General features: G+C 46.7%; 1 long non-coding RNA gene across 1 annotated transcript; it reads right to left on the bottom strand.

Annotated features, from left to right (window-relative positions):
• Positions 1–4,039: 4,039 nt before the first annotated feature.
• Positions 4,040–9,836, bottom strand: LOC144149414 (uncharacterized). Its single transcript, XR_013318301.1, has 3 exons — positions 9,764–9,836; positions 4,169–4,262; positions 4,040–4,115 (listed from the first exon to the last, which is right to left on the bottom strand). It is a non-coding gene; the product is annotated as an uncharacterized LOC144149414 (long non-coding RNA).
• Positions 9,837–11,097: the final 1,261 nt, after the last annotated feature.

Raw genomic sequence — 11,097 nt, 5'->3', positions numbered from 1 at the left:
GCGCTTTGCCGGCAGACAGCTGGAGAGTTTTCTTTCGCAAGCTGCCGTGTAGCGAAGAGTGCCGGTCTTCCGCGCTGTAAGCTAGCTGTTATTAGCCGGCAGCTTTCTTGGCAGTTTTCTGTCGGAGCTGCCTAATTATTTGCCGGCTCCTTGCCTTAGCCGCGACACATCGATGTTCCGTTAGGTGAAGGGTGCATGCCTTTTGCGCTAGGATAATTATTTTCCGGCAGCTTGGTTTAACTAAAGATCATATTCTAGGCCCGATTTTAACGCACTGTGGCGGCGCAAATAACCGAAATAAGCCACCCGGCCGTGCTCTCACGGCAAATAATTATTCTGACACGAAATGCCGGCACTCTTTGCTCGCGAAGGACAACTTCCGTGACAGTACGCCCACGTTCGTTATTTCGGTCATTTGCGCCGTCACAGCGCTTTTAAAATGGACCTAGAATAGGACCTTTACTTAAACCAAGCTGCCGGCAAATAATTTTCTAGCCCAAAAGGCCTGCACCCTTCACCTGACGGAAGATATCGCTGTGCCGTGGCTCAGCGAAGCAGCTGGCAAATAATTAGGCAGCTCGCGACAGAAAACTCGGGCCAGAAAAACAAGCTTGTGCCACCTCGTCAGAGGTTAGTCAATAGGTAGTCAACTCCTTTTTGGGCTGTGAAGCCTGTAGTGTTAAATGAAATAGCACCATGCTTGCTGCTTCAGCTTGCCCTGGTTCAACTTTTTATTATCTTATTGCAACTGCTCAGTTCAGTTAAATTTATGTGGTACGTACAATAGGCCGTAAAAAAGGGATGTTCTCTGAAATATGCGTGCGTGTACAACTCTTTTTAGGAGCCTGTGAGAGCGAATATGCAAACACAAGGAGCCACGGACGCAGAAATGAAGACAGTCATAATGATCCAGCTCAAGAATGCAAAGGCGCGAACGTAAGACCCACATTGACTAGCACATACAGGGTATTTTAAACGGATTACACACCTAGGGTTTTTATTGGCTTTTTTTATGCAGTTCATCCAGGCAACCTGAACAGCTGGAGGTACGACCAGTACAGCACAGCTAATTAAGGAAAGTGCAAGAAATGGGAAAGGCGTCGTCGACAGAAAGGTCACAGAGGATTTGCCCCTCATCAGTGCAGACAAGAGGACCCCATTATCTGTTGTGGTTGCTGAGGGTATTTTTTTTTTTCAAGCATGTATGAACCATGACTATTGATGAAACGTTTTGGCATTTAGGATAGGTTTACTACTACTGGTGATATTTGCTAGTCGTGCCGCACATGGCTTTTTATTTGTTTAGAAAAATTGTGCATTGTTTTCTTTTTTTTTCAACCATGTATGAACCATGTGTATTGAAGAAAAGCTTTTGCATTTAAGATATGTTCACTCCCGCTGGTGATGCTTTGTTAGTCATGCTGCACGTGGCTTCTTATTTGGAAGAAAGTATTTCACACATTTTGTGGTATATTTTTACAATGTGATCTTTCAGATAAACGCAGTTCAATTGTTTCACTTTCCTAAGTGACTATCATTTTTTGTAGAACAAGTTGTCCTTGCATCGTATTGTTTAAGTTTAAAAACAAATGTACAAAGTTGTGGACCTGATGGTACAATTTTCTTCTATTTATATTTTTTCGTGAAAGTTTTATTTGTGCTGCATACTTGCTTTCAAATAATCATACACAACTGTACAAGTTGTGGACGTGATGGTGAGTTTCTTGCGTGTGCCTTTTTTGTAGTGTTTTATTTGTGCTGCATTCGTTCCTTCCAATATCCATAAGCAAGTTCACAGAGTTATAGACCTGATTTTACAAGTTTCTTGCATTGATTTATTTTGTTTTATTTTCAGAGTTCTGTTTGCCCTCCATCCTTTGTTTAAAAATAAGAAAGTGTAGAGTTCTGGACTTGTTGATACAAGTTTGTAGCATTGCTCTTATCTTGTTAAGTGTTTTATTTGGACGTTTTTATATAAGATGCTTCTGGCAGGTGGAAAGGACGCTTTCACCGCAATGTTTTCTGAATTGTAACGGTATTTTTCTCCTCAGTACATTACCCCCATTGCTTGGTCTCAATAAAATGTTTGCTCGAGCCAAATGGCTTTTAATTGCGAATGCATGCAGCAAAGCCGCTGCATTCGCCCCCAGCATCACCTCCGGGGGAGGGGGGTATGGCAGGGGGGTTCATGAAGCCGTATTTCATACGTCTAAAAAGCGCCTCTAAATATCCCAAGAAAGGGATTCTTAGCATCTTTCTAAAGCCCTTTGCTAGACCAGAATTATCAGAACGTCTTCTAACCATCTAAAATGCGGATTGAAAAGTCGCATTGACAGACTTATACAGCTCTTGTAAAATCCAACTTCTAAACCGATTTTTGAGGATGTTTTAAAGAGAGTAAATAAATCGTCTAGAAATAGTAATACCCGCTGGACATTAGACGTGATTTAAGACCTTTCGAAAACGTCGCGAATGCGTGATCGGATTGTCTGGGATGTTTGCTAGCCGTTTCTTTCGTCCTGAAAAATCGCGGTAGTAGAAGTATTTAAGCTCTTTTGTGCTACTGGGGTAGCACAAAAGAGCTTAAATACTTCTACTACCGCGATTTTTCAGGACGAAAGAAACGGCTAGCAAACATCCCAGACAATCCGATCACGCATTCGCGACGTTTTCGAAAGGTCTTAAATCGCGTCTAATGTCCAGCGGGTATTACTATTTCTAGACGATTTATTTACTCTCTTTAAAACATCCTCAAAAATCGGTTTGGAAGTTGGATTTTACAAGAGCTGTATAAGTCTGTCAATGCGACTTTTCAATCCGCATTTTAGATGGTTAGAAGACGTTCTGATAATTCTGGTCTAGCAAAGGGCTTTAGAAAGCTGCTAAGAATCCCTTTCTTGGGATATTTAGAGCCGCTTTTTAGACTTATGAAATACGGCTTTATGAACCCCCTGCCATACCCCCCTCCCCCGGAGGTGATGCTGGGGGCGAATGCAGCGGCTTTGCTGCATGCATTCGCAATTAAAAGCCATTTGGCTCGAGCAAACATTTTATTGAGATCAAGCAATGGGGGTAATGTACTGAGGAGAAAAATACCGCTACAATTCAGAAAACATTGCGGTGAAAGCGTCCTTTCCACCTGCCAGAAGCATCTTATATAAAAACGTCCAAATAAAACACTTAACAAGATAAGAGCAATGCAACAAACTTGTATTAACAAGTCCAGAACTCTACACTTTCTTATTTTTAAACAAAGGATGGAGGGCAAACAGAACTCTGAAAACAAAAACAAAATAAATCAATGCAAGAAACTTGTAAAATCAGGTCCATAACTTTGTGAACTTGCTTATGGATATTGGAAGGTACGAATGCAGCACAAATAAAACACTACAAAAAAGACACACGCAAGAAACTCTCACCATCACGTCCACAACTTGTACAGTTGTGTATGATTATTTGAAAGCAAGTATGCAGCACAAATAAAACTTTCACGAAAAAATATAAATAGAAGAAAATTGTACCATCAGGTCCACAACTTTGTACATTTGTTTTTAAACTTAAACAATAAGATGCAAGGACAACTTGTTCTACAAAAAATGATAGTCACTTAGGAAAGTGAAACAATTGAACTGCGTTTATCTGAAAGATCACATTGTAAAAATGTACCACAAAATGTGTTAAATACTTTCTTCCAAATAAAAAGCCACGTGCAGCATGACTAACAAAGCATCACCAGCGGGAGTGAACATATCTTAAATGCAAAAGCTTTTCTTCAATACACATGGTTCATACATGGTTGAAAAAAAAAAGAAAACAATGCACAACTTTTCTAAACAAATAAAACGCCATGTGCGGCACGACTAGCAAATATCACCAGTAGTAGTAAACGTATCCTAAATGCCAAAACGTTTCATCAATAGTCATGGTTCATACGTGCTTGAAAAAAAAATACCCTCAGCAACCACAACAGATAATGGGGTCCTCTTGTCTGCACTGATGAGGGGCAAATCCTCTGTGACCTTTCTGTCGACGACGCCTTTCCCATTTCTTGCACTTTCCTTAATTAGCTGTTCTGTACTGGTCGTACCTCCAGCTGTTCAGGTTGTCTGGATGAACTGCAGAAAAAAAGCCAATAAAAACGTTATGTGTTAGTCAATGTGGGTCTTACGTTCGCGCCTTTGCATTCTTGAGCTGGATCATGATGACTGTCTTCATTTCTGCGTCCGTGGCTCCTCGTGTTTGCATATTCGCTCTCACAGCCTCTTAAAAAGAGTTGTACACGCACGCATATTTCAGAGAACATCCTTTTTTTACGGGCTATTTTACGGACCACATAAATTTAACTAAACTGAGCAGTTGCAATAAGATAATAAAAAGTTAACCAGTGCAAGCTGAAGCAGCAAGCATGGTGCTATTTCATTTAACACTGCAGGCTTCACAGCCCAAAAAGGAGTTGACTACCTATTGACTAACCTCTGACGAGGTGGCACAAGCTTGTTTTTCTGGCCCCAGTTTTCTGTCGCGAGCTGCCTAATTATTTGCCAGCTGCTTCGCTGAGCCACGGCACAGCGATATTCCGTCAGGTGAAGGGTGCAGGCCTTTTGGGCTACGAAATTATTTGCCGGCAGCTTCGTTTAAGTAAAGGTCCTATTCTAGGTCCATTTTAAAAGCGCTGTGACGGCGCAAATAACCGAAATAACCCACGTGGTCGTACTGTCACGGAAGTTGTCCTTCGCGAGCAAAGAGTGCCGGCATTTCGTGTCAGAATAATTATTTGCCGTGAGAGCAATTTGCCGGCAATTTGAGAGCAATTTGCCGGCAATTTGAGAGCAATTTGCCGGCATTTCGTGTCAGAATAATTATTTGCCGTGAGAGCAATTATTGCCGTGAGAACCTGATTTCGGTTATTTGCGCCGCCACAGCGCGTTAAAATCGGGCCTAGAATATGACCTTTAGTTAAACCAAGCTGCCGGCAAATAATTATTAGCGCAAAAGGCATGCACCCTTCACCTAACGGAACATCGATGTGTCGCGGCTAAGGCAAAGATCCGGCAAATAATTAGGCAGCTCCGACAGAAAACTGCAAAGAAAGCTGCCGGCTAATAACAGCTTACAGCGCGGAAGACCGGCACTCTTCGCTTCACGGCAGCTTGCGAAAGAAAACTCTCCAGCTGTCTGCCGGCAAAGCGCGTTCTCATACAGCATGCCGGCACTAATCATGTGACCGCAGCAAGCCAATAAAGGGGAGACTGCCGGCAAACTTCCGCTCGCGCGGGTAGGCCGGCTGCCGGCCGAATATCCACTCCCAAGAATTGATGTTTCAAGCTGATATATTTTAAAATTTGCTTAAAATATGCAAAACTAACCATCGCGCGACATTTTTGCACTACTTTAATTTAACATTGCCGAAAGAGCCTTATCTCTAACCAGGATTTAACATCTTGCGACGCTTACCACGTCTATCATCTGGTTGGGGCGGCATGTTGCGATGGCAACAGTCGGGTCGGTTCCGAAACAGATCGCGATTTGAACGTACGTAGATTTTAATTGCGGCAATACGTTGATATTAATTGCTGCGAAAAACAAATAAACAGGCGCCAGTAAAATCGCAGTGCCGCTTCGAGCAGAGGCACCCGTGTTGGAGGCGGTTTGAAGAGCTTTATCGGCATCAAAACACGGATATCTCAGGCGCTGCGGCTGGCTAAACGTTCACCCACGACGCCCTGTCAGGCAGGCACTGCGTCATGGCATGGGACGACAGAAATTCTCTCATAAGGAGTGAAACAAACCCACTTGTTCGCCTACGGCCCTCCTGGGTTAGTGCAAAAAAGATGCCGCAAAATTTTGACGCCGGCTTTCTTAAAAATTACGGTGAAAGCGCAGCTCAGCGTTTCCGACCAAGGATGCCAAAATGCAGCACAAGTTGACGCGCAAGTAAACCAAAACATTTGATAAATGTTACAATGCCAACAATATATTCCAGGAGCAGCTGCTTAACCAAATACTTCTCGCTTAAAACTAACCACGGTATTACGTATACAACACTCATGTTTGACAACATCGCGAAACTGCACACATCAAGACAACTTAACGGGTGCTTGTGGCTGGAAATAAAGCTTTTTTTCAGAATCACTGTCACAAATACATCAGAAACATGTCACAGCGCGGCGGTATCAACGGGCAGAACAATTATGTGGCCAATGAAAACGGCACAAATAGCAAATACTTACTGTTGGACCTCTGGGTCCTCCAGCTGCGGCGCGATGCTCAGGAAGGGGAGCGACACGTCGTGATCTGGTGAGGCTTTAATGGAAACAGAAGAAGAAGCAGGCGCGAGCCGGCGCCTCCACATGAGCATGCGGCAGCTCGTGAAGCGTAATGAAATGATGATGGTTAGCGTCGTCTGCTGCAAGGGGTGACGAAGAGGAAGTCACAACAGTCTCCCCCGCCGACAGATGGCGCTAAGGGGCTTCCAAAGGGTTAAGTAGGGGTACGGGACGCTTGGGTGTAGTGCCCCAGGAAAAACGTACACTGCTGGGCCCGACGATGCCATCAAGTCTACCAATGAGATTTGTCCCAAACTACAGAGTTGTATTGGACGTTGCCTTTCACAGTGTAGCCCAAGTTTTTCTTCAAGGGTGTCTCTTTTGCTTGGTTGGGCGTGATATCCTTGGTATCATCACTCCTCTGATGCCGAGATCGTTTTTGCCGCCACCGGTGCTTATACCATCGGGCGTGTTGCTACACCTTCAAGTCACGCCATGGTTCGTTTGCAAGCCAGGTTCCCCTTGTGAGGGTTTGAACGACCGAGGGTTTTGTGCTCCTTGTCTGGACCATGTGAACTTTCACTTGAAGCCTCCCTCTGTGCTCGGCATGACGTCTTCTGACTCGTTCTTTCTTTCTGCGTTTGCGTCTTTTGGACTCGGTTCGTAATTCAGACGTTCGCTCACGAAGATTTTCTGCTGGCTGTGGCACCAGCTCGCTGGAGTGCAGGATTATCTTCGACTTGATCGGAAAGGTGTCCGACTGCTTGTTGCTGTGAAATCGTAGAACTTTTGAGCCTCCAGAAAGCGAGGAAAAAGACTTTTCCGATGAAGGAGTTCCTTGTTCCGAAACGGAGGATGCAACAGGGTCGTTGCTTGCCAATTGTCTTGTGTTCGTTGACGCTTCTCGGAAGACCTTATTCTGGTGCATCGCTTCTTTACTAGGGAACTCTGCTCCAATAAAAGGACCGTCTAGGGAGCCTTTCGGCAGTCGGGCTGTCAGTGGGTAGCTGTTTTCCACTGATTTGAATTGGTGCTTCGACGTAACCGTTGGGAGTACAGTACTCGAATTTGTTCTAAAGGGCACCTTTGTGATTTTCCACGCGTCTAAGTCGGGTAGTGGATGGTCTGGTTGTGGGGATGCCCACTTGTCTCTCTCCGTGGTGTTTTGCTCGGAATTCGGCAGCAGCGCGGAATCGCTGCTTGCCACTCGTCCTTCTGGGGTCTTGACTCCGACACTTTTAAGTTCGTAGAAATGACGAAAAAGTTTAGAGACCACTCCATCTTCAACGGACGATCGAAGGACAACAGCACTGGCACACTGAATGATGTCGGCTGCAGCACACGATGGGCCTTGCACAGTCCATCCTAATTTGGTCTCTACAGCCTTCAGCTTTCCATGCACAGGTTTTACGGTACCCGTTAGCAGCTCCCAGTAATAGTCCGAGCCAACGAGGACCGCAGTCTGCTTGTCATTAACTCCTTGAACAGAGAGAGGCTGCGTATCCAGGTGCATCTCATTCATAGCCGTTAAAACTCTCTCTCCTGGTAGGGGAATATTTTCGCTGCATATCGTCTCCACTTCCAGCGCTTCGATACTAATCCGGCGTATGTTGTCTGCAGCGAAAAGGATGACTCGTACCTTCTTCATCGTTTTCCGCGTATTGTGACCTCCGAACACGCCTACGGTTAACGTTTCCTCGCCCAGCGGTTTGCAACCGAGTTTTTCAGAAGCACTGGCAGTAATGAAGCTCCGCTGGCTTCCCCCATCGAACAGAACTCGGTAGCGCCCTGACGTTTTCATGCCTCCTATTTTGGCTGTGAGAGTCTGCAGCAGCACGACTGAGCCCGCTTGTTTGGAGACCAAGTTGACAGGGGTCGAGGTAACGTGGCCGTCGTCGTTCTTAGTACTGTCTGAGGCGCACACGGATGTTACATGCCTCCTCATGCACTTGCCACATTTTAGCTGGCTTCTGCAATCTCTCGCCAAGTGACCCTTCTTGAGATAACGGAAGCATCGTCCAGCTTTGGCGAGCATCTCCTTTTTGGACGAAAGGCTCAGTTGTTCGGCATTACAGTCTTCGGCAGAGTACGTTCCAGAGTGGCAAAACAAACACTGCTGTAGCCTGCTCACTGTGCCTTGTAAAGCTGAGGTCGTTGCAACGTCATGCAGAAAGCTGCGTTTTCGTCCATCTTCTGAGGTTCGATGAATTTGCTGTGTGGCGTGTTCATCAAGAGCCTCCCGACACGTGAGCTGATGGTCGAAGAAATCCAAGAGCAGTTGAAGCTCGTGGTCCGGAGAGGTCATTCGACCGGAGGAGTCGCCGTGTGGGTTCAATGAAGCGCCATCTGGGGAAAATGGCGTCTTGCGCCCCTCATGGAACCGCAGGACCATGTCTGTCGGTAGTACCCTTAAAAGGATTTCACGCAGCATGGTGCAGTAGGTCGTGGAGCTTGTGCCAAGCGCCTTGAGGCTTCGGATATGAACCTGGACCCGATCGTAAAGGTGCCTCAGTTGTCGGACGTCGGATGACGACGACACCGGCTTCAGGTCCAGGAGGCCTCGCAGATGATCTTGCACAATGATGCGGTCATCTCCAAAGCGCTTCTTCAATATCTCGATGGCGTCCTTGTAGCACTCTTCCGTCGCTTGCAGTCCAGATATGGCCGATGCAGCTGCTCCAGTCACGAGGCTGCTCAAGTAGTTGAACTTGTCAGCCGTGCTGAGCTCGTCGTTGCTGTGGACGGCCGCCGAAAACTGCGTCCAGAATCGCTGCCACGATCTGCGGTTCCCGTCAAATTTGAGGAGCTCTAACTGCGGAAGCTTGCATTTGCCAGTCGGTGATGGGTGGACGGTCGTCGGACGTGGCGTTGAAGACCGGGATTCTTGCAGCTTGAGACGAAGGTTCGCGGTAGCGCTTACAACCTTGTCGCGGTATTGTCCCGCGTCTGTCGTCTCGCTGTCTACTAGGTCCTCCGATGTCTCTTCAAAGATCGCCTCGTCCAACTTCTCTATCTGGCCATAGAATGCATTGATTCGTTCGAGCAGTACACTCACCGCTCCTGCCGTCGCCTCTCTGTTTCCACTTATGTGGCCTTCCGCTTCCGTTAGAAGGCCATCAAGTTGCGCCCGTAGGCTGCGTCGTCGTCGAAGCTGTCGTTCCATCCGGTCGCACGCAGCTGGGAACTCGCCAAGATCGCAGGCGCCGCGTCTTTTTCAGGGCTTTCGCGGCTCCGTGCGTCGATGGCTTGGCGTCGTCTAGAAGTCCCGGGTTTTCGGCACCATGTGTTGGACCTCTGGGTCCTCCAGCTGCGGCGCGATGCTCAGGAAGGGGAGCGACACGTCGTGATCTGGTGAGGCTTTAATGGAAACAGAAGAAGAAGCAGGCGCGAGCCGGCGCCTCCACATGAGCATGCGGCAGCTCGTGAAGCGTAATGAAATGATGATGGTTAGCGTCGTCTGCTGCAAGGGGTGACGAAGAGGAAGTCACAACACTTACAAAAATGAGGGCTACACAAAGAAGCTCGAAGATCGGCGCCCAGCCGCAAACTGACCGTTGGGGTTGGCGCCAAAATGATTACTCTTCAACCCAGTGCGCGCCCCAGCTCATGCGAACGCTGCGGAGGAGGTAGAGGCAGAGAGGAAAGTCACTGTTTTCCCAGTCCATGGAGTCACATCAGGCCATACCGTTGGCGCCAAACCTGATTACTCTCAAACCAGCGCGCGCCCAAGCGCGGGACTGTACGGCCGGCTACAAGAAGGCTAGAGGAAGAACTGCTAACAGCAGTTATCAGAAATACGTTTTAAAGACGTCATTGTCTGAGGGATATTATCCTTGCAATGATTTACTTCTAGAAGCCATCTTTCCCTGTCTGAAATCCCTTTCTGACGTTTCCTCCATAAATACGACGTTTTCTAGACATTCTGTGCTACCTGGGAAATGGCTGTAACTTTTGTTTTGCTGAAGAGACCCCGAAACGGGATCCGGACAGTTTATCGAACGCCGTTTTATCGAGCGCCATTTTATCGAACCCAGAAACATAAATTATCTCTGACTACTCGCGGGGAGTTTTATAGACTATATCACGGGTAATTACCAGGCGCAGTTTTAATACAAAGAACATGAAGTAGCTGCTCCTAGGACATTCCATTAGCGTCTCGAAAACAACGTAAAACAGGCAGCGTCATGTTCACCTGTTGGAATTGGCGGTGAGATCTTTGAGTGGCGCCCCCTGGCTCTGACGTCGGCTTAGGGATTCGCGCCGCTGTCGTCTGCTACACTCCGCTTGTGAGGGGCAACAGTGCCGGGCTAGAACTAGCCCGCTTCGTTGCTGTAGTGCGTTAAAAAGCGTATTTTTAGCGACTCAGTTATTTTGCCAGCTTCTGACGCATCTGAATAATTTGAAGCTGTATCCCCCACAAGTTTGCAACACACGAAGAGATAGAGAACAACTTTCTTCAGAGTATCAGTCAGAAGATCGTGTGTAACTGGTCCTTTCTTGCTTATTCGCGAGGATCAGCGATCAGAGCTTCTCGATAAGTATTCAAAAGGCGTAGGCTTCCCTGCAGTATTTTTGAGATGTTCGTATGAAGACTCAACAGTCTAATACTACGTACCAAGCAGCGGCCTCTACACGGTCATCACGCAGCAGGAAATAAAGCGGCTTTCTTCTGTTTCTTTCGTTGTTGTCTTGTATCGGATTAATGTTTCTTGCTTTTTTTTCTGCCCAACGCATTAATTTTTCTGCGCCGTCACCAATTTCTTATTAGGACGTTTCGGGATGTTTGGGAGCCTCACAAAGGTCGTGTGGATATTTCCTTCATTTTGTATGG

This window comes from Haemaphysalis longicornis, unplaced genomic scaffold (genome assembly GCF_048455015.1).
Source record: "Haemaphysalis longicornis isolate Haplotype H1 unplaced genomic scaffold, Haemaphysalis longicornis Haplotype H1 scaffold_8, whole genome shotgun sequence".
Lineage (NCBI taxonomy): Eukaryota > Metazoa > Arthropoda > Arachnida > Ixodida > Ixodidae > Haemaphysalis > Haemaphysalis longicornis.
This window is presented reverse-complemented; position numbering and strand designations above follow the sequence as displayed.